Genomic DNA, 23,075 nt, shown 5'->3' on the forward strand with positions numbered 1-23,075 from the left:
CTTCGTCGGAAAATTGTTGCTTTTCGTAATTCGATTCGTGCATTTATAAAAGAAAAAAGAGCAATTTTAGTAAAGATGTGTTTTCCACGAGTTTTATCGAGAATCGCGTTGCAAAAACTGAGATAAACAGAGCAGAGGAGCATAAAACTCAGCTCGTGATGTATCGTTAAAACTTATCCTACATCTTTTCTTTGCTATTTTGAATCCAATTCAAAGTTAGAAAAGATAATGATCTAACTCAACAGTACATAAATCGCAATATACCCTGAAGGAATGGAGTTCCGTTTCGTGACCTACTTATACGGCACCTCAGCACAAAGCCCGAAATCCATCTTTTTGTCATTGATGTCCTATATAGTAGGTTAGAAGAGAGTTAAATCTCAATACTCCATTCGAGAACATTAAAAAAAGAAGGGAAGAGTTTACTTGTTTCGTATGAATAACGCTGAAAGTAGCGATGGAAAAGATAGATTAGCTTGTTTGTTATGTTGATTACTTAATTTGTTTGACAGGAAAAGAATTAGGATCATTAGGAAGCAAATTTTATTTTGTAGAAAGGAAATTCATCGTCAAAATCAACTTAGTGGAAGAGAACGGCAATGATTTTGGCATAAATATAGATAAACATAAATCGATAAATTGATTGGCCTGATTAAATCTGTCGAGTTTTTATTTAAATTATACTGTCATCCATTTAATTTATTATTTACTTTGTCGAAGAATTTATTTCTGGATGGGACGTATTGAGCGTTTAATTAGTCTCGTTTTGTTGCCGTTTCCCTTATTATAATGTAAATATGTGATCCTAGCCGTCGAGAAGGGGAAGCTGGGGAGTTTTCCCCAAATCCGGCGAAAACTTAAGAGCCCGTTGTGATTCCAATCCCTATAAAATTAAAGTTACTTTTGTAACGAAAAATAAAATCTTTAAGAATGCTTTCTATTAATAAAGGAACATTCTACGTAATTGATTTGTTTAAAAAATAAAAGGCAAAAGGGGCCCGCTCTTATCCCGGGCCCTATGTACAAGCTAGCTCTTGACGGCACTTTAAATCCGTTTTGCGAACTTTCTGAAGATAAAAAACTTCGTATAATTTAAAGAAGATACAATTCAGAATTTGATTAACAGGAAAACATCGAATTAGTTAAAATTACACACGCTACAAAACGAATAATGGCTTTAAAATTGCATTACAAACGTAATTGAAGCACTAGAATTTTTCTCTTTTTTTCCGAATTTATTTACTTTCTCCCTGTTTTTTTAGATGTAAATAGCTGATTATCTACTCACATTCGAGGAATGTTATATCTACATTTTATAGTTTGTTCATTTATTTTTTTTTAATTATAATCAACATGTTAGCATTTCCTATTGATAAATTACATAAAATTACATCGCGGCTTAAACGCAGATTAAAATTCTTTATTGTCTCATTCCGTTTCTATAATTGTACAGTTTAATTTTTATTGCACCGTTTATAAATAAGCTAAAGTGTTAACTTGTTAGAAAAATTAAACCTGAATTTCTTTTATTTATAAATTAAAAGTTAATTCCTTCTCAATTTAAGTATAAATAATATTAATAAAACTTTTATAATTATTTTATTAAATAAAGTATTTTATAAAGTAATGCACTATATAATTGATTAAATGGATTTTTAAAAGTTCTTTTTTTCCCCTCTTTCGTTCCTGTCGACCATTAAAGTGTTGAACATTGGCACAGATTATTTGGCAATGGTTAAATCTACCAAATTCTTTTTATCATAGAAGTAAAATAAAATTTCTTTAGAATCAAATAATGATTTCTTCCATTAACAATGGATCCGTACGTGGACGAAAATCTATTGTTAAAAAGTTCTTCGGGTATTATCAAAAGTTCAACTTTATAAACCTTCAATTAACTGCAATGCTTATAAATCTAATAATAAATAACTAAATATAAACTATTTTAAAACTTCAGCCATCTTTTATTTATTATTATTAATTTTTCTTTATAATATTTTAAATAATTCCGTACGGTATAAGTAAGATTTAAATTAATTAACAGAAATTTAAACGAGATAATTTTTTATTGGATTAATGTAATTAAAAACGATGTTAATTTTATAATTATAATTCGCTTTAATTTGTAAATTTATTCGTTCAAAAATAGAAAATAGAAATTTCAAAAGATTGAATTATGAATTGGAAAAGTTAAGTATTGCTTCGTGGATGATCAAAACTTAAGAATTTAACTTAAATTTGCATTCAAAATTATGTATCTTAAGCAAAATAAACTGAAAAAAGCGCTATTAAAAGAGTTTTTCCCATTCCAGTACAATTTGCTTGTATATTTTGATAGAAATGATGAAATTGTTCACTAAATTCGAATAAAATTCCATAAAATTTATAAAAATTCTACGTTAAAAATAATAGGTTCAGGCAATAACTATTATTGTTTCTTAAAATTTAAGCTGTATAATACCGTTTCTACGTCATTAAATTTATCTCAATAAACGTTATAAAGTTTTTACGAAGAATACTGACAAGGTAAGTTTAAAAATTACCCAAATTATAACTCCTAAAATAATTTTAAAGACATGTAATTTTACAAAATATAGACATTCCAGGCTTAAAAAGTAGGAAAATGTAGAGTTTCTAACTATCTAACAAACAGGATTGTCAGGCTTTTTTGGATAATAGTTTAAAGATTGTTTTTCATACGATGCTAACGATTGTTGGTTTCGTGTTTCGAATTCGAAGACACACTAACTGCCGCAGTCATTACCTGTGACGCTTGTGTAACCCGATAGTCAGGTGTAAGACGATATGTTTATAGCTAGAATCCCATCAGAGACAGGATATTCCAAGCCAGTAATAGCAAAAATCTGATGTATACTTTCCAAACTCGGATTGGAATATCGAAAATCAGTTAGGATTTAGAAAGATTTACATGTAAAATCATACGTTTCTAGTATTAGAAGCTAATAACTGCACGCTTGGAGAATATTTATATTTAGGGGAGGGGAAAAAAATTCTTTTGTACGAAACTTTTACGATAAGTTTTATAAATGCAGCTTTCATTCAAAGCAGTAAGCTTTGTAATAAAAAGTTGCCTTTCAATAATTTATATATCGCGACTGGGAGTGCAACTCTATGTTTAATATCCATCAACACACCATTGCTGTTAGCAAAGTAAGATACAAAGATCGAGACATGAGTTGAATCTGTGTAAAGGCGATAAGTTCCCTGCCAGGAACATAATGATTGTTACTTTGTTCCGCCTTTGCTCCTATAGCAGTCTTTCAATAGCCATATGAGGTCGTGTTCTCTGAACTCTCCTTCCGACACTCGTTGAAAACAAGCTAGGGCGACGTTGATTAGTGATCGCATTCCGTTACAAGATTGATTTTAGTAGGCCTCTTTTTATAGGCTACATAAATTGTTACGTTAGTAGTGATCACTCTTTTTTGACACTAGATTGCTGATAAAGTCTGCCAGGTTTATACAACTTATCAGACAATAAAACATTCGACAAAAATGCTGTATCATTTTTTCCCTCTTTTATGAAAGCTCGAAATAATTTTAAAATTTTCTAAAAAATTAAATATTTCATAAAATGCGAAAGATATTTAATGTTTAGTTATTTATTAAATTTATAATTTTTTAAATTTATTTTTAACTTATTTTCATGGAAACATCCTAAACTTTATGGTTCATTAATGGAAAGAGAAAATTTTCGGCTATTGCCATTGCCACGATGGTGAGAAAAATATGTCGTTAAAGTTATGTTATATACTCAATACTATTTTTTCTGGATTTGATCCAAATATTCGCGAATATTTTCCATCGTAAAACTAAGGAAGATATTAGACAAGACGATATGCTCCAGCCGAATCAAATTTCCAAACTCAGACTCTTGTTGAAAGAGAAAAGAATAAACGACACCAGACTAATGCCTTATTTTACTCTTTACAAAAACCCTTCTTTTACTTTTATATAAATTATCAATTTTAATACATAACTTCGATTACTTTCTTTCCAACGAATATTTATCTTTTTCTTTTAAATTCGTAAAGAAAACTTTAAGTGCTAAAGTTATCGAATCATATAATACTGTACGTCGCTGCATTTTTAAAAAAGTTGATATTTTTATATTTTAAATTATATGTAGATATAAGTTATAGAGAAAAATGCTGGATGGAAAATATGAATCAAAATAAAATCGCGATCGAGCCGAAGAAAACACATCCAATGTCGTTTATTGCTCTTTGGAAATGCATCAAGAGTGAAGTAGAAAGAATCTTATCCGTGGAAAAAAAAAGTGAATTTAGAAAAAATTTTTATGTACCAAAAATCGAATATTGATAGAAAAATCAGTTGAATCGAATTCTGGATATTTCGTTAAGAAACGAGGTTGGAAAATGTCTAGTGGATTACATCAGTGACTTATCAAAGAAAGTAGCAACTATCTTCCCGAGAGAATACACCAATAATGGTAAACCTTCGGGCTAGCCAGCAAAAGTACTGATGAAAACTGGATAAAAACAGTTTCTGCGGACTAAAAATAGGAAAATGTCACTGAAAGAAAATTATTACGCTATTAAATAACGCATTTTGCAAACTGCCAGGCCATTTTAATTCCGGAATTTTGAAATAATAATAAATATAATTTAAACTCTTACACGCGTAAGTAACGGGTATTTTTCCCAATATAAAAGAAAAAAAATTAATTTATTCAGAGGAGGAGAAAAAAAGTGTTTTATAAAAGATACAAAATAAAAAATATTTGTATTTTTGTACGAATTACCGTTCCGTTAAGGTGTGATAATGTAACAAAGAAAGAACAGTAAGACGTCAAACAATAGAATCAATTTTCTTTTCATCGTTATGTAGTCTTTATGGTCTCTCAACGTTGCGTGGCGTGACAAGCGTGACGGAAACGTGACGTTTGATATAAAGAAAAGGAAAGTAAAGTCATTGCCTGCGAGCCACTACGCTCTCTATTTAGAAAGTATAGAGACAAAGCGGAATATAGTAAATCATTGGCGCCATTAACACCATCTTAGTGCTGACACTAACACCCCATTAAGAGTAGTGTTTCTGGTCAGCCATCATATTACGCGTACAGACGGATGCGGTAAGGATGTCAGGTATCATTTCGTTATGTAGTTACCAACATCGAAATGTAGTTACCGAATTCAAACTAAGCGCAACTCATATATCAAGATTAAGGAAATCGCTACTTAGAATAACGAAGCAGGATGTGGTTGACAATCGTGAGTTATTCTCTCAGTTAAATATGGCGCTATTACGGCCGGAAAGCTATACTGCCTATCTACAACAATATTCTCTCCAATTACTCATGGTGCCGGACGAAGGAGAAAAAATTCGCAATTGATGCTGATAAAATACATTGGTTTATTGTTAAAATTTTAACATTTAATAAAGGCTGCTGAAGGCCTTTATAGATTTTTAATTTAAAATTTAATGGCATGTTAATGTTTAAGTCGTTTAATTTAAGAGGCCAACGGTTTAATTGCGTTTATAATTTAGAACAATTTAGTGGAGTTTTAACGAAACAATTTAATAGTTTGTTAACTAGGAACAATCTTGAACACTTTAGTTAAGAATTTCCAACAACAATTTATTTGATATTCTAATTCTAAAGGACATTTTAGTTTCATTTTTAATTTAGCATAATTTAAGTGGTTTTCTAATTTAAACAACCGAATTAAGTTACTATCGAAGAATAATTTAATTAGGTTCTCAAATTGATTAGGTTTCTAAAATTTATAAAACTATTTCAATTTATAATTTACAATAATTTAATAGTTTTCCAAGTTAAAATAATTGAGTTATTGGTCGAAAAACTTTAATCTCGTGTCGGTTATTTATCTTTTATTAGTAATTAAAAGGTCAATAGCATGTTTTATCATTGATTTTTTGAAACATTTCTTAAATATTTAAACAAAAATCTGTTTAATTAAAACTGATGTTTATTCATTCCGTTCAATCGAACTTAAAGATATGCAAATTATATCAATTATTTTAATAATTCATTTAGAAAATTCATATTTTTATTCTGTAAATATCTAGTTTAAGAAACTCGCTCGTTTTAGATAAATTTTGAATTTTTAGTGGCTTTTTAATAGCTAAATCATTTTTAAAATGATTTCTTTTTTCTTAAATTACAAGCTACTTTGTTTTAAATTCAATTAACAATATTATGATTTGTTTTCTTCACGTCACTAATTGAAATAAACTCATTAAATCACAGTCAGTTGTTCTATTAAACTCGTTTGAAATGTTTATTCATGGCGAAACAAATTCTAATAAAAATATCAACGATATGAAGTTTTTGATTGATCAGAAAATATTTTAATTAGAATAAAACGAAATTCTTAAAAGACAATTAAAAAAAGTCTTGAGAAAGGGAGAGACACTTGAAGGATGCAAAGTCTTCTTTGTTTGCTAAATTCCATTCTGATTGACCAGAGAGAGCTTCTAATTGGAAGAGACGACAAAGCTCCTTCAGAAATAAGACTCGAAGAAGAAAAGATTTCTCATTTCTGGCAATTATACGACGACAGTACTTCTGATGTCAGAAAGATGTCATTACAAGTAACTGCTTGACGCATTTCTCTGATTTTTCACTTTTTCTTTGTAAAAGTTTGATGTTTATCTACTCCAATCTTCTATTCACTGTGTGTTTTCTTAATATTTATAAGTTATCAAACATAAAAATAATTTATTTTCAGTCAAATATTTAATTAATCTCTGTCTATTCACCGAGAACAAATATAAAGATGAAAGAGATTAATAATCTTTCTCTTTATAAAAAAAATAAATAAAAGAAAAGAAATTTTAAACTCATAAATAGAGAATTTTCTTCATTAATTCCGTTTAAAGTATGAGATAAATAAGAAAAATTTAATATAATAAAATTTTGAATTTTTAAAGACATACAAGAAGGAAAACGCTTGAAACTCGGGATATATATATATATATATATTGGTCAATGTGAAGAAGATATACAAGTGGTATTAGTGTCCATCTAACACATTAACAGAGAGAATTCCCAATTCGATGCTTGTCTTTTATCGAGAGGCGTATGAAAAAGGAAGACATTCATTCGACCACTGATTGGTCCCTGAGGTAGTTAAGAGAAATGTAAAAAGCAACAGACATAGTTTCTTATTTTTTTTTATTAGTAAAGATGTGTCAGAAACTCCACGAGAAAAGCGTAAGTTTGACAAGAATAAGTTGAAGGTAACATCTGCAGTTATTCTCATATTAAAGCTGTTCTCATTGAAAGGTAAAGTATGGAAGTGTCTCTTTGTGGCAGTCGACACTAACATTCCATCGGTAAAAATATTCTGTACACTGGTTACTCACGCGATCTTAATTAAGACAATATTTCATTTGATGTTCCGAGTCATTTACTGCAATCTAACAATTTTTCTGCATCCGTTATTCCTAATTTGCTTGGCGTTGATTACTATGTATCGAAAATAAGTGGAGATTTTAACTAATCTAATAGCCGCTGTAAAATACAATCTTGAAAATAGAATTTTAGAATATTTCTGTATTTCACTTAGCGCATGAATCATTTATTTTAAGATAAGTATCGTGACAATTTACACTTTATTTTTAGAAAAAAAAAAAACCTTTCGAAATAACAAATTAACCGTACAATTTAAAGCGAATAGCAATATTAGCAGAAGAACTAAATTTAATTTATGCATTTGATTGAATTTTTTTTATGTATTCGGCTATAATATTGTGATGAATTTTATTCACGTTTTTGGAATTTGTTATATATTACAGCTATAAATCTGATTTATTATCTGACGTGTACTGATCTAACATATTTTCAATTGCCATTTTATCTTGGGTTAGCTATTTTATTGATATCGTTATCTTAAATATAATAATTTGTTTGCATATTTTTGGCATTTGAGCACTTTTCGAACTTGTATCACGAAAATTTAAATGATAATTTTATAGTTTACTTTCTTTAATGGGAACTCGTGGAATACGTCAATAGATGAATGGAATATTAAAAAAAAAGAGAAAAATGTTTTAATAAAAGGATAAGATTCGTCGAGTTGTACTTTCTAAAGCGATAAAATTAAATCATTCGAACATTTTAGCCCATCGAACTCAAAAGTTCTACAAGAAGAACTGTTCGATAAATTAGTTTCCGCTGAGTAAGTTGGAAGAACACAAACATCCACTCTTTCTGTTTACACTTGTAATCTCACTGGATAATTGCTTTCGGATAAAGAAAGCAGCTCTTTTCGTCACCTAAAAAAATCAATATATAAAAATAGACTAAATGTAGTAGGAGACCTAACATGTTAAAATTTAAGAATTCCCCTGTAAATCATACTTCACTGCACGATTTTGAAGTTATGAGGAAAATGAAGAATATGTACTAAAATTCGTCTAGTAAGATACATTCATCTGTTTGCTCTTCCATTAAAACATTGGCAACAAATCGTGTATGACGTCACGGTGCTATTATGTTCTGTCCTTTGAGATTTATCAGAAAGAGGACTTTGTCTCTCATCTGAGTATAAACATCGATTGAAACTAAAGTGTAAGACAAACTCTGAACATGCATCATGCAACATAATTCTTGTCAATGAAATTGTATAGTTGAGAGGAGTGTATCATTTCTCATCTATAGATAGATTATCCAAAACCACCTTCAATAACAAGATTTAAACAAATAGCACTATAAATAATAAGAAATACTTCAAAATGATTCAAAAAATAATTTGTAAATGCAATAGAACTTTAATTTTAAATTAATAGTAAGGTAATTTAATATTTTTAACTGCATTTGACAAATTTTATATATAACTTTCAACGTTTTTTAATATAAAATATATATATATCGCGACGATCTCGACGATACGACTCAAGGGGCAAGAAAAGTTTTCGAAACGATATAAAAATCATTTTTTATGACAGTTTATATGCTGATTATGATATTTTATATGTTTCAAGAGGTTTCTGAGATTCTCCGAGTCCTTTGAAATATATAAAATGTCATAAAGAAATGAAAGTTATATATGTTCGAAAATGGTTCTGGTCCCTTGGGTTGCAGTGCAGAGGCTTAGGGTGTGTTTGAAACGGTCACGCATACTATATGAGAATAATTTGTGTTCACATAGCTACATCCATCCTTAGATATTCGCAATAAGCAATAAACCAGCATGAGTTGCATTGTCGTTTCCTGTTGAAGCAGCAAATAGGGAATATATAAGTACTAAAATAAAAAGTTGGAGAGTGAGTAAAATCGAAATGACTACGCGAAAACAATAGACTATATGAAATGCATCTATCTTATGGCATGCAGCCAGCAAATACTTTCTTAACTTGTTAATTATTTAGCAGCAGAGTCTGGCGTAATGATAAAATAATGAAAACACCGTAGTTATTAAGGTGAGGAATAGTATAAGAGTATCGAATTTATAAGAAATAATTAAAGCTTATATGATAAAAGCTATGATTATTTTTGACATATTTGATCTATAATACATTTTCCAAACTTTTCAATTAATTATTAGGCAATTACACGGAGAAATTTTTAATTATCTCAGTTTAAAACTTTAATAAAGAATTTTAAAATGTGGTGAAGTTAGTAGAATATATCTCTTGGCAAGTATTCGATGATAACTTATTATAATTAAACTATTAAAATTCTACCTGAGACGTCCACAGGAATCGTTATCTCGCATATCAAAATTAATCAATGATTCAATAGTTACGTAGATCTACAATCTGATTTTGCCTAAGCCGATATTCCTGATAGCTACAATTTTAAATTAATTACTAGATTAAAACTATTTAATAATATATTAAATTTATCTTTTCTCATTCTTTCGCGTACAGTTTTGCGACATTTGTCGTGTAATTAAAAATCTTTATTTCAGAAAAATAGCTTTGAAATTCAGTATTTTTTATTACACGTTTTCTTTCTACGGGCTTCGCAATTTGTAGAATTAAATGAAGCATATAAATTTTTCAAAATTATAATAAAAACAACAATTTACCGTATGAACAATTTCATGTGCAGTTCATTATCTTAGCATAAAATACTCGCTTTGAAGGTTTCTGTTTATACTTTTTGTTCAAAAAAGCGAACGAAATCGTCAAATTATTCATCTGGTAGAACTTTACCGCCTGATTACGTCCAAAGTAAATTCTTACTCAAACAATAAAGTATTTTTGCCCCTTATTTCATGTTCTTGTCCATCCCTTCTCTCACAGTCAGGTGTATCTTTTCTCATGCCTGTCCCTAGATAACCCCAGCTATCTTTCGCTTCTGACGTCACTTCCGGTAGAAGGAATTGACGTCACAATTCAAACAAATTGCCTGAAGACTTAAGTGAGGCGTGAATGCAACAATAGGCTTTGGTTGGCACCGTGCAAAAAGATGGATCATTGCTAGAACGGACTTAAGGTTTATTCTTCGTACAATGGAATATAAAGGAAAGGATATATGAGGAATCTGAGAAACAGGAATTTTGTGACAAACCAAACAATAGTAGCCATTTCACTTACTCGTAATACAAACAAATTGCCAACGGGTTTTGTTTCCATTGCTCTTTTCATAGAAGCTTTTAAAATTCTCTTCCAGCGTATGCCTTTTTGAGTTACAGTATTTCGATTTCTCAAAATGTAAAAATAGAATATTCAATACGTTTCCTATAGATCTTTGATCTTTTAAAGCCAGATTTTCTTTATCCATACATCAATAAATTATTTTTATATGCCATAAAACATATTAAGTTTCGTGTATAATTTTTATCCTCTATTGAAAACTAACGACAGAAAGAATGGAATGAATAGGTCATACCAATGCGAAATACTCGACGAGAAAAAGTTCTATTCCTAAACATTTTTATATATTAAGGAAATAATGAGATCTTTTATTTCTCTTTCTTATTATAGCATTGTTAGGTGTTCTTTGTATTGGTCTCGCAGCAGTTCGATTGATAAGAAAACCGAGCAAGTTTCACAAGTTGTTTCACCAATCGACAGCGCTGTCTTCAACACCTGTAGCCATTCCCCTATCTGGTCGATTCAACGCTAAATAATCGGTGAGCGTGCTCGAAATCACGAGTTCGTCACGACTGACAGCTTCTAGAGCTGTGTAAAAAATCGATCTCATTCCATTTCTGACATAACTCGTCAAAGAAAATGTGAGAGGTCAGAAGTGTAAATTGGAATCTACGGGAATAAGAAAAAAAAGCTATTGAATAGAAAGAGAAATAAGGTTAAGACATCTTTATTTATACATCTTTTAAAATTTTTTCCAATTACTTTCAATTTAGATCAAAGGTATGATTAAAATAATTTCAAACGACTTACCACGGCTAAATAACCCTCTAGCAGTTTCATTTCTATCTATTTAGTAAAATACTTTCAAATGTTTCGATTGTAGAAGGTAAAGTCACATCATTCTTTGCGTGATTGTGAAAGATATAAAAGCATTAGGCAGGTACTTCCCTTCTTAAATTACTAATAACCAAACTTATCTCGACCAGACAATCCATTTTAGTAAATTTTTTACTCTTTATAACCTATCTTCTATAAGATAACTGTAAAAATTAAACAGTCGAAGGGAGTATTTTTCGTAATCATCCCTAGAGAACTGAACTATTCACTTATATTTAAACATTAATAATTCATTTAAAATAATAATAATAATATAATAGAAAGAAGATGATTCTTTACTTAAATTCGTTCCTTGCAATTAGCTATGTATGAATATTTAAACTATTCAACACGGAAATTAATTAACTTATTAATAAATTGCAATGCATCCGGACGAGTCGGAATAGATTTTTTAATATTCTACGCCAGCAGTCAATTTAAATAATGTTTATAAAAATTTAATAAAAAAAGAGGAATTTTTCGACAAACAATTCTAATAAGTTCCATACGTTTAGCTAAAAGCAATGTTGTCTGTACCACTTTAATCCAGTTGCGCCTTTTTCCCGAATCATCCAGCAAAGGGGTTACAGTTTGACGTCACAACACTTACATTACGAGTAAAGCAGATTGTGGATCATAAAACTGTCTAAACTGACAACTGAGGTCGCGAGGCTTCTGACAGAAAAGCATGAGTTGTTTCTATTTGGAAAATAAGTTTCAATAATACAAAAAGCTATTATTATTTAATGTCAACATTACAAACTTCAACATAAAAATACATTGAATAATTCTTGGCGAATCTCTTGACAATATATATATATATATATATATATATTGTGTTTAGATATTACTTTAGTTTAAAGTGTGAAATATGCGTTATAGCTGGAAACAAACAACGTTTATTTTATTTTGCAACATTTAAAATATCTTTTATCTCTTTCTGGATGCAGGCTCCAATATACGGGATGAATATAGTTTATGTATAGATCTTTCAGCTTTAGAAGATATATGCGGTTTGAGAAGTTTCGAGAAACTCATTTAACGAAAATTTTGTCCATCGAGATGTCTAAAGCAGACTTTCTATCAAATTCTGATAAGTAGTAATGTCCACTAACAGCTCACTCATCTCAACAGGAAAGGGTTATATCGCGTTACGAATTGCCGGAAGTAAATGTCGCTAGCAGCAATTTGTCCACTAAAACCAGATATAGGCCCATTAGTGCAAAGATATTTACTCCAGAAATCTAAAACTAGCCATAATATACAGGAATCTAAACTTAAATTTTATCAAGTGCGTAATATTTAAACTTTAAAACTAACTTGAAGAATACAAAGCTAAGCTTTTACTATCGGGATAAATATTCTGTTAATTGTTATAGTTGTCGTTATAATTAATTTTAATAAACTTAAAAGTTAATTTATAATAAATAATTGATGAAAGAAATTCGTGTTAAACTTTTCCAATTTAAAGTTGCAATTTTCTAGAGTGCATTTGCAATATCTTAAATTCCTTTTCTATTATGAACAATTGATTACTTTCATTATATATTAAAGGTAGAAATATATTTTTCAAATGTTATAAAGACTCTTTCTGTATTGTAAATAATGTAACTAAAAGAAAATATATGATTTTTAATAGCATTTCTCGCCTAGATTTACTTAATTTTATAATTAAAATTGCATTAGTAATAATCCGAATATGAAGTAATATGCAATTTCTTTCGCAGATTTCTTTCAATAAACTACTTGAATTTTAACATTTCCATGCTGAATACATTAAAGACACTAATAATTTACTTTCTGTGATATATATATATATATATATATATATTTATTAAGTTTGTTTTGTAGTCAAAATTGAATGATTTAAACGAACTTGCACCATACAATTCGCTATGCTATCTTATATGATCGAGTGAATATTTCAATAATTTATCTCTGAATATTAACACTAGAATAGTTTAAATATGTAAAATTCTTACATATATATTTATATATAACTTATAGCAAACTTCATCAATATTTAGATGTTTGATCGACATATTTGTACATAAGGCCTACCGAAAATATTTTTAAGTTGATCAGTTTTTAAATAGGAAAAGAAGTCAGCGAAACGGCACATCGTTCGTTAGCTACGAAACTTTTAATATGTTAATAACACCATAACAAGAGACGTTATTAATAAAAGCGATAATGCTATGCAGAAATTTGGAAATTCAAACATTAGTCCGAGTCATATATTTAGGATTTTAATCCTTTCCTGACAGCCGGCGACATACCGATGATGAAATTTTCTGATCGCGTTTCGAAGCTCATTTTAGAGATAAATAAAGATTAATTTCATGTACAGCAACGTCCAGTTCATTCCTGATAAGTACTTAAAAATAACATCCGGTTTCAAATATGAATCAGGCAACTGGTGAAGATATGGAGCAGAAAACTACACCATTTCGAAAATCGGAAAAGTTTTTCAAAGTTTTTCCATCATAAATACGAAGAAAACGGATGGATAAAGCTAAAACTGATGATTCTCAATCAATAAAATATCAAAATATTTATAAATAAATTCATTTCGCTTATGGATCGACGTGATCTCTTGTAGAAACTCGAAAAATAACGCTGATACAATGAAAACTTCTCTCTCTTCTTCTCTTCTTATAGACTTTTTGAAAAATACTCAATAAAAATGAACTCTTTGAAACTAATTGTTGTAGTTTTGAAAAAATGTAGCCCGTTTCCGAAACAACACAGTCGAAGATTGGAGATGTGCGTAATATAATTCAGCCAACTATTACTTATTACTTTGAAGTGTTCAAATTGCATAATATTAAATTTCTAAATAGTCTATACTAAGGCCTATAACTGCTTATTACATGTCACAAATTGTTGATAATTAAACCTAAATCCAATCGAGGTACACGCAACAACTAAGGATATTATTGTCACTTCTCTCATTTAGACGTGTATACCGATGTTGTCCCCCCTTATTTATAATTATTATTCTGAATTTATAATAGTTTTGATGTAATTTGTCGATGGTTCAATGGCTTCGCTGACTATTTAATTTAAACGAATTGGTAAATGATACGCCTTTTATCTTTTAAACAATTTTTATGAATAAAGTTCTTACACGTTGCGGATTTTACAGTTTAAAAAGCAACTAATGTTACTAAATAAGCAATGAAAATTTTCTTTCTTCCTGTAATTGAATAAAGGAATTAAAGGCCTAGATACAGCTGAAATATTTTCTACTCTAAACAACTTTATAATTGAATTAAGCGGAATATGTATAAGATTTCTAGTCTTTAAAAGGAGAATAAATAATTACGAAAATTCGACTAGTTATTATTTGAATAAATAGGAAGGACGGAATTTTAAATCTTTGACATAATAAAATTCATTGTGCAATATTATCGTTTTAATATATCGTAAAGGGTTCTGTTATGACGTGATCCCCAAGAGATTACAACCTTTCTGCATTGACATTCGTTTTTTTATGTATTAAATCTAATTTAAGAAACACAAACAGGATGTTGACGGATAAATCTTTGTTTCTGCACTTCTCGATCTTCATATTATGATAATGTATCATGTCACGTTTAGAAATTTAATACTAAAATATTGAAGAGTTTCGCAATATATCTTTCTACTTCAGATTTAATATTAAAAAAGTTCTTTAAACCGGAAAATGTACAGCAGCGAAACACAGTTTATAAATCACGTGAATATTTAATACACATATTTAGAGGATTGGATACGTAGGAAAATAACGTATAGCCGTAAGGTAAATAGTTTGAAATATATTCTACCTTAACCGAAAAACAAATTATACATTTATGCAGGGTACAATCTAAATAGGGAGAAAAACCGAGAGTATCGTAATAAACATTCTACCCCTTTACATAATAAATAATAGAATTTCTAATTAAATAAAAGAGTATTATAGAAAAAAAAGGAAATAAAATTATAGCTTACGTTCTCGTAATAATCTTCAAACGCAATTTGTCAATATACGCGTAATTTTTGTTAAAAACGGCCGGAGATTAATCGAAAAGTGTCCTTTACGTAATCGGTAAGAGTACACGCAAGCTGATAAAACACAGTCCCCGAGCAGTTGCCACTAATAATGCTATTGATCAGAGCGAGAAAGGGACACTACCCCTGCAAAGCGGTCTTTCCCACAAGCAAAGAAGCATCGCAGCAAAGCCTTACCTCTCCGTAACGACGACCGTATAACCTGTTGTATGACTGGAGATTGGGCGTGTCCTCCTCGCAACAAGTCTCCGTCCTGGCGCAGCACAATCACCACACAATAACCACAGCAAAAGGGACGAGAGATGTGCTCTAATTTGGCAGGGGACGGCAAACAGCTGGACCACCAAACCCGACGGCAAAGGGATGCCGGATATAACCCGGTGGCTAGCCGTACAGTTGACGGTTGCAGGAGTTTAACTCGCCGACGGAATCGCTTTGTGGATCGCTGCGTAAAGAGAATAGTCGGAAGCCGTCCTCATGCTTGGTATGTGGCGGCCATCGTTTCCCGCTTCGTACTGTGGCGAGTAACGGAGCGCCTCGCCTAGCCCTCCCACATTTCCTCCCTTCTCGTCTGATCACGTGGTTTCCACAGCCGTAGTCATAGCAACGGAAAAGCGGCGAGAAGAGGATGAGATATTGAGAGCGAAGGAATGAGATCTGGTCTTTTGCTGCTGCAGATTGTCGACTGATCATACAGGTGGCCATCATTCCACTACCTACCGAAACTTTAATAACTTTCCAACCCTGCCTAAAACGCGTAATTATTACCGGATAATCAAAACCTATCATTTATGTCATCTTTACATTCTGTAGGCTTCCGAAGATCCTTTCCTTAAATCCAACACGGGATAAATGTTTGTTTATAATTGTTACTTTTCTATGTTCCGTGTCTAAATATTGTAATCTACTAAAATAAATTCATTAATAGAAAATTCAACTTTACTTCCTTCTAATTGAATTGGAAGAATTGTTTGAAATTCTGTAGGCGTTCTAATTACGGTTTAGGTAAGGTTTCCTTCCATATTTACCAAGAATTATGGATAATTTCTCACCGGTTCAATTTAAATTTTTCTTTAAAAAACCCAAGGAATTTAATCAAATTTAAATACGGTTAGTTTAATTTTTTTAATTTGTGGCATTTAATCAAATTTAAGCACGTTTAGTTTAATATCTTTCATTTTTATTTTTCGTTTTTACAAAATTGATTATTTATTACATTTTATATTTAATATATACTTAACAAAACATATTTAAAAGAAATTTGTATGAGATTTGATCCTTTCCTAAATAATACATTCTCGCTTTTATAAAGACAAATTTAATATATTTTTTGGAACCAAAGTTCTGTTTTACTACTAATAAAACGTATTTTTCTGTCACTTATTCGAATATAACATATTCTTTTAGATATAAACATCACCATTAATGAGTTAAATTCCTATTAAACACTTTAAGTTCTCTTAATCATAAGTTCATTTCTTCATACGTTAAGCACCATAAAAAGCTCATATTTTTATATATTGAAATACAACTTATTAATTTTATTTTAAAAAATAATGAGACAAACCTTTCATATTTTATATATTAGTTGTAGTTGTATAACACGCTGTATTCAACTTACCTCTATAAATTTTATAAAGTAAGTTGAATATAATATGATTTATACATACTTTTTGGAACAAAAGTTCTACGTTACTACTAATAATACATATTTTTCTGTTACTTATTCGAATATAATATATTTTCTTTAATGTAAACCCTACGAGTAATGAGTTAAATGCCAATTAAGTATTGTTTTATGCTCGAGTTCTCCTATTTTAATGTAATATTAAGTCCATTGGAAAGCTTATATTTTTATGTTTTAAAATCGAATTTATCAATTTTATTTAAAAAAAATGATGGGCTTGTCATAAAATATCTATAAAATTATTTTAAACTTTCATAAATTACCTAATATATCAATTTACTAGATGAAAAACGCGATAAAATTAATGACAAAATTTTATCATTAAGTTTTTTCTTGGTTTTATTAAAGAAAGTCATTAACGAAGTTAATTCGACATAGTGTAAATTGTTTAATTATTCAAAATAGATGAAAACTGTTCGCATATATATTCTATCATCTTTCAACTCTTATAAATACCTGTATAGGTTCACTAATCGAGACAAAATAAATTTTAAAAATAAATTACTGGTTAACATTTTACTTAATTTGAATGAAACCATTAAATTTATGAAACGAGAAAAATAAATTTACTAAATATACTTAAGAAATTTCATTAAATCAATTGATCAATTTTTATACATTTTACATTCGTTGCATAAGATAAAGGATTAAATATAATTCGCAGTTTAATGAAGAAGAAAGAGAAGAAGAGGAAGAAGAAGAGGAAGTATTCAATAGAATTTATAGTCGTGAAATTCCTGGAGAGTATAATTATTTTCTGTAATGAAGTATGTATTTCTTCCATACTTTTTTAAACTTTTTAATAGGAAAACTTTTTGAATGGCATATTATTTTCTTTCAAAGAAAAACTTTCAAACTGACACACTTGAACTACAGTTAATTCCGGCGATTCTATTCATTAGAATTTTCATTTCCTACAAAATTTCAGTAAACTGTCACATACAGCGCAACAAGATCTTTCCTTTATTATTATTTTTAAGCATCTTAAGTTGTTTGATGCTATTTTTTTCATTCGCATGGAGTCTCATTTCCTTCCTAAGATCCTTTTAGTTACAAACAATCATCGGATCCAAGACAAATATTACAGATCTGGTTTTGCTATCAGAACGGATGTACGATATGATATCTTTGACATCTATGAATGAAATTACTGAGCAATATATAAAAATTTGACAAGAGAAAATCCATTATCGCCCTTTGGGATTGCTTTAGCGTATTACGTAGAAGAAACATATCACAAGATATAGATGTCAATAGTTGGCCAAGGAAAATATTTATGTGGGAACAAAAAACGTTGCAGGTAGTCTGTTTGCCATCGTTATTGACCCCAGAGCCACATTTTTATTGATTAGTTTGAAAATTATTCTAAGAAATAGCTAATATATCCAGATGAAAGCCATTAAGAACAACGAGTAAAAAATAAATCTATCAGACATTACAAACAAATTACGTGACTGAGAGCTAAGAAAGCTCAAGGTTAAACAAGAGGGTAATCATATTTATTTTTATTAAACTTTAATGATGAAGCTAACGTTTTAACTAATTGATATTAATTTAAATTACCTTAATGATAACATATTAACAGCCTGATAATTTAATGGAGAAAAAGCTTTTCTAGTAAAATTCCACCAACTTAATACAAAAAAAAAGTTGTTATGAATTTTAAAAAATTCGAATATATAATGGAATTTTTTTTTTCTAAAAAAATCTCAGAATAAATTTCGGTGACTCGGTGCTACTTACCACAAAAACGTGCGACAGCTGTTGCTATTCATCAGGTGAACTGTGGATTGCCATGTTAAACATAAATATAGAGAATCATTTCTATCAAATACTTTATCTAATAATAATCTTACAATGAACCACGCAGGATAATATATCATTCGATACGAGTAAGTTCACTAACGATTCTAATAATTGAATCAAATTTTATTATTTTTTTCTTTTAAATTCTGATAAAACTAATATTTTCTTGCTATTAATGAATACTTTTTCTGATTAAGTATATAATAAAGTATATAATCAAACATATGAATGGGTTAAAACGGCATTCCTAAAGAAACTAATCGAGTTAATTTAAAAACAAAGGTAATGTAATATTTTAATAAATTAATACATTTATTAAATGATAATAGATATAAATAATATTTTGAATCACTAATCCTGTAATTAATTTTTTCGAATAAATAAAAACAAAGGTAAAAAAGAAATATCTAAATTAATTAATAATAAGTCATAATATATTTAAGAGCTTCTTTAAAAAGTAAATTACTTATTTATAACTTACTACTGTATGTTTTTGATTTAAAAAATAATGTTTTTCACTCAGTAAAATATTTATTTTTTTAAATATTTAAGAAAAAAAATGAATAGGGATGTTGTCAAGTAACATATTGCACAATTTATTATCGATGTTTTTAAATGTCTGAATTTAAAACCTGCGTAATTTATTTAAATATAATTTATACACTATACAAAGAATTGCATAAAAGGATTCGAAAGTAAACAAATATTCCATTATAAAATAACAATTACTTCAACAGATCGTGATTCATGTAATTCTTATAAGGTAAATAATACTTTTGTGTTCCCAGTTGAGTAGTAGTAAATTTGAATAGAAGATTTTTATGATGATCAAGAAATCGATCTTGTAATACTTTTAAAAATATCATAACCCTATCAAACGTCTACAAGCAATAATAATATAACATTAACCTGTAGGAATTTCTCGTATTTTTTTTATTTCTACTATAGAAATGAATGAGTACATTTCATTATATTTTTATGGGAGAATCTCAGTTGTTAATGAAATGTATACATGAGCTGCGAATAAATCTATGCAAATAAATAGTTAATGAAAATACTCGATATTTTTTATTAGATTTTTCTGTAATTATTTAAAATTTAATCTCAAGAAAGATTCTAACACATGCCTACGCTATCCATAAAATTTTTAATTCGAAAAAGGTTAGCACAGTTGATAGATTTTTATTTAATTTCCTATAGAATTTTCTTAAATTAGTTATTTTATCTATTTAAATAAATTAATAAGAAGATTTCTTATTATCTATCTTAAAACATAAATTAAAAATAGCTCCTAAAGAAAAACGTCAGGTGTTAACTGCCTGGCGTATCTGAAAGTATATATTTTCAGGCCAAGTTTAAGGTATGAATGACATTAAGTAGCACTTAAGTTAGGATATAAAGATACAGTATAAGATACTGTATTATAAAATCAAACAAAAAGAAAGTTTTAGGAATATTTTACAAAAATTTGGATATAAAAAATGTAATTTACGTACCTTAAATAAGATTTTGATAAATTTTAATTAAATATTTTAAAATTTTTATTAATTTCGATAAGATATATTAAGGAATAATATAAATTAAGCAATAAATTAAAGATTTAACATAAGGAAGATACACAATCTTCACAATTCGTGAAGACTCCGCGTATCTTCCTCATGTAAAATCTTTAAAGAATTCATCGTCCACGTTACTTTTTAATTAGTATACAATTAAGTTATTAATATTAAATCGAATTAAAGGTAAAGTATTTACTTGTTTAAGATATTTTAAGTGTAATTTTCAAATGAAATTTGAGAATTCCGGTAACGTTTCAAATATAATATTTATGTAATATCAACAGTCAATTTTAAAAAATGGTTATAAACTTAATGTAATTTAGCTTTGAAGGATAATTTACTCAGTTTTTTAAGCATCTACATTGTAAATTAAATATCGTCTACAAATAGAAGTTTTAATTTGTTAACGTTTAATAAGAAAAATAATCTCTTTACAAAGGGAATAATTTAATGTTTTCTAAAGGAATAATTTAAAAATCATCTGAGAGATAGATGTAATAATGTTGTTTACATTATAACGGACTATATTAGGTTCAATTTTGCTAAAGTAGATGTTGAAGTATTTTACGAAATCATTCGGTCGTATATATATGATGAGAATCGATTAAATGTGAACGAAATTACTTGTTCGAGAACTATAATAATAGAAATATTATACAGAAATATTGGATTTTAAATGCTTAGGCGGATATTTATATATTTTATTTTATTTTAAAATTGGAAATATTTTTACATATATTAAATTCTTTTATTATTATATTTATAAAAATCAAGTTAAAACTCGGATATAAACGTTGGAAATAATTGAAAAACCGATTTTCTTTTCATTCTTATTATTAAATATTTCTATAGATTAAAATTAATTATAGCATTCTTAATTATAGTACAAGAGATGATATTTATTATTATTTCGCTTCTCCTCAATAATTTCTTATATTAAAAAAATCTTTGACATTATTTAACCTATTAAAATCTTGTTTCAGACTATACGTTTATATCGATTTTTGTCTTTTACATCCAATTTCGCGTATAAATATTGCACAGGTTTCTGTCAGTACTTTTCTATTTACGTCCCAGAAACGTTCTGAATCACCTAATCTAAAACTTTCACCGCATCAAGAGAAAGCCTATCAACATCTCAAAAATTCTTCTCCTATGCAAAATAATAAATTTGTCCCTGCTTAGTTTCAGAAAAAAATAAGAAGGGGGGAAAAACATAATGGAAGCGATAAAGTAATAATATCATATCCATTCTCCTTTAATTTGGAGATCCTTTCACCTGTCAAGACCAATGAAACGATGGAAAAAAAGAGCAAGAGTGCTACCCGAATTAAAATCTAGATAACATTTAATACCATTCAACAATATAATGTAACCTCTTGTCACTTATACATCTAATACGTTAAGAAAATGAAGAGACTTTATTAAATAAGCGTTCACAATGGATTTTTCTTGTTCCCATTAAGCAAGTTATCGAGAGAGAGAGAGAGAGGAAATTTTTGCTTTTAATATTTCGTCAATTTGATTGTTAGTTTTTTTATTCATTTTTTATTTTTATTTTAAGAAAAGATGCAAAAGAAGCCAGTCTACATAAAAGAACAGTGATGAGTCAATGAAGTGACTACCTCGACCACTTAGTTATCATTAAGCTGGAACCACAGCAGTGGCTCTGATGATATTTTATGTAAAATCGATGACGTACTCTAATCAATCAAAGGTGCTTAAGGTCTGTAATCAGCGCCATCAATAATGCTGCACTAGAGCAGATGGAAGCTGCTGCGGCACAACTGGTAATAAATCGCGCAAAGGTCAAGGTAGATCTCTGTATTGTCGACGAGCTGACGGCTGCCAAAATGAGTTTTGATTTGATTTTTTTACTTCTTTTTTTTTAAATCGAAGAAATGTCTGGATTCTTCTGAACACAAGTTTTCTACTTCTATTGCTTTACTTCTAAAAATAACGAAACAGATAGTTTTTTATCGTCGTACATATAGAAATACTCTCTTAAATTGCTTTAGTTTTTCAACTTTTTATTTCAATTTTGATATATTTATTATAGAATTATCTATCGGTTCTGTTATTTTTTATATTTTAATTCTTATTATTAACTTAAATCGTCATCCGCACGTTACCTCGCAGAAATAAAACACTGTCTATAACGGTAGATAACTTAAAATATGTTGAATTAATAATGAATGATGAGAGAAAATGTACGTTTTTATCCGACATAATTAAAGAGATTTTTATAGTATGTTGAGTTAAACTAGAAAAAAAATCTTTTTGTTAAATTATATTTTTAAATAAAGTTTAAAAACATTCGAAAGGTTTTAAAGTATTACGAAAATTTGTATGTACTTTTTTCAACTAATCCTTTAAGCAGAATCGCTATCGAATTTGTTTACAACCGAAATTAATTATTATTTTTTTTCAATTTTTCAAATAAAATTTTCACATATACTTATAAAACCTCATTAAAAACGAAGAAAAATATAAACTTCTGCATCATCAGAAGAGATAATTAATCCAGAACATCTCTAATCTTATTTTTATTCCTCATT

At 28.7% G+C, this 23,075-nt stretch overlaps 1 protein-coding gene across 8 annotated transcripts in view; it reads right to left on the reverse strand.

Moving 5' to 3' along the window:
• LOC136985744 (CUGBP Elav-like family member 4) overlaps positions 1 to 23,075 on the reverse strand; it is a 424,677-nt gene that overhangs the window by 187,950 nt on the left and 213,652 nt on the right. For 2 of the 8 annotated variants that reach the window (XR_010882382.1, XR_010882381.1), the window contains exon 1: positions 15,643 to 15,970. The exons of the other annotated variants lie outside the window; for them this stretch is intronic. The gene's annotated coding sequence lies outside the window, so the exon portion shown is untranslated. Of the gene's footprint in view, positions 1 to 15,642; positions 15,971 to 23,075 lie in introns of those variants that run through there. 8 annotated transcript variants of the gene reach the window in all.

Source organism: Centruroides vittatus, unplaced genomic scaffold, assembly GCF_030686945.1.
Source record: "Centruroides vittatus isolate TY-2023 unplaced genomic scaffold, ASM3068694v2 contig_976, whole genome shotgun sequence".
Lineage (NCBI taxonomy): Eukaryota > Metazoa > Arthropoda > Arachnida > Scorpiones > Buthidae > Centruroides > Centruroides vittatus.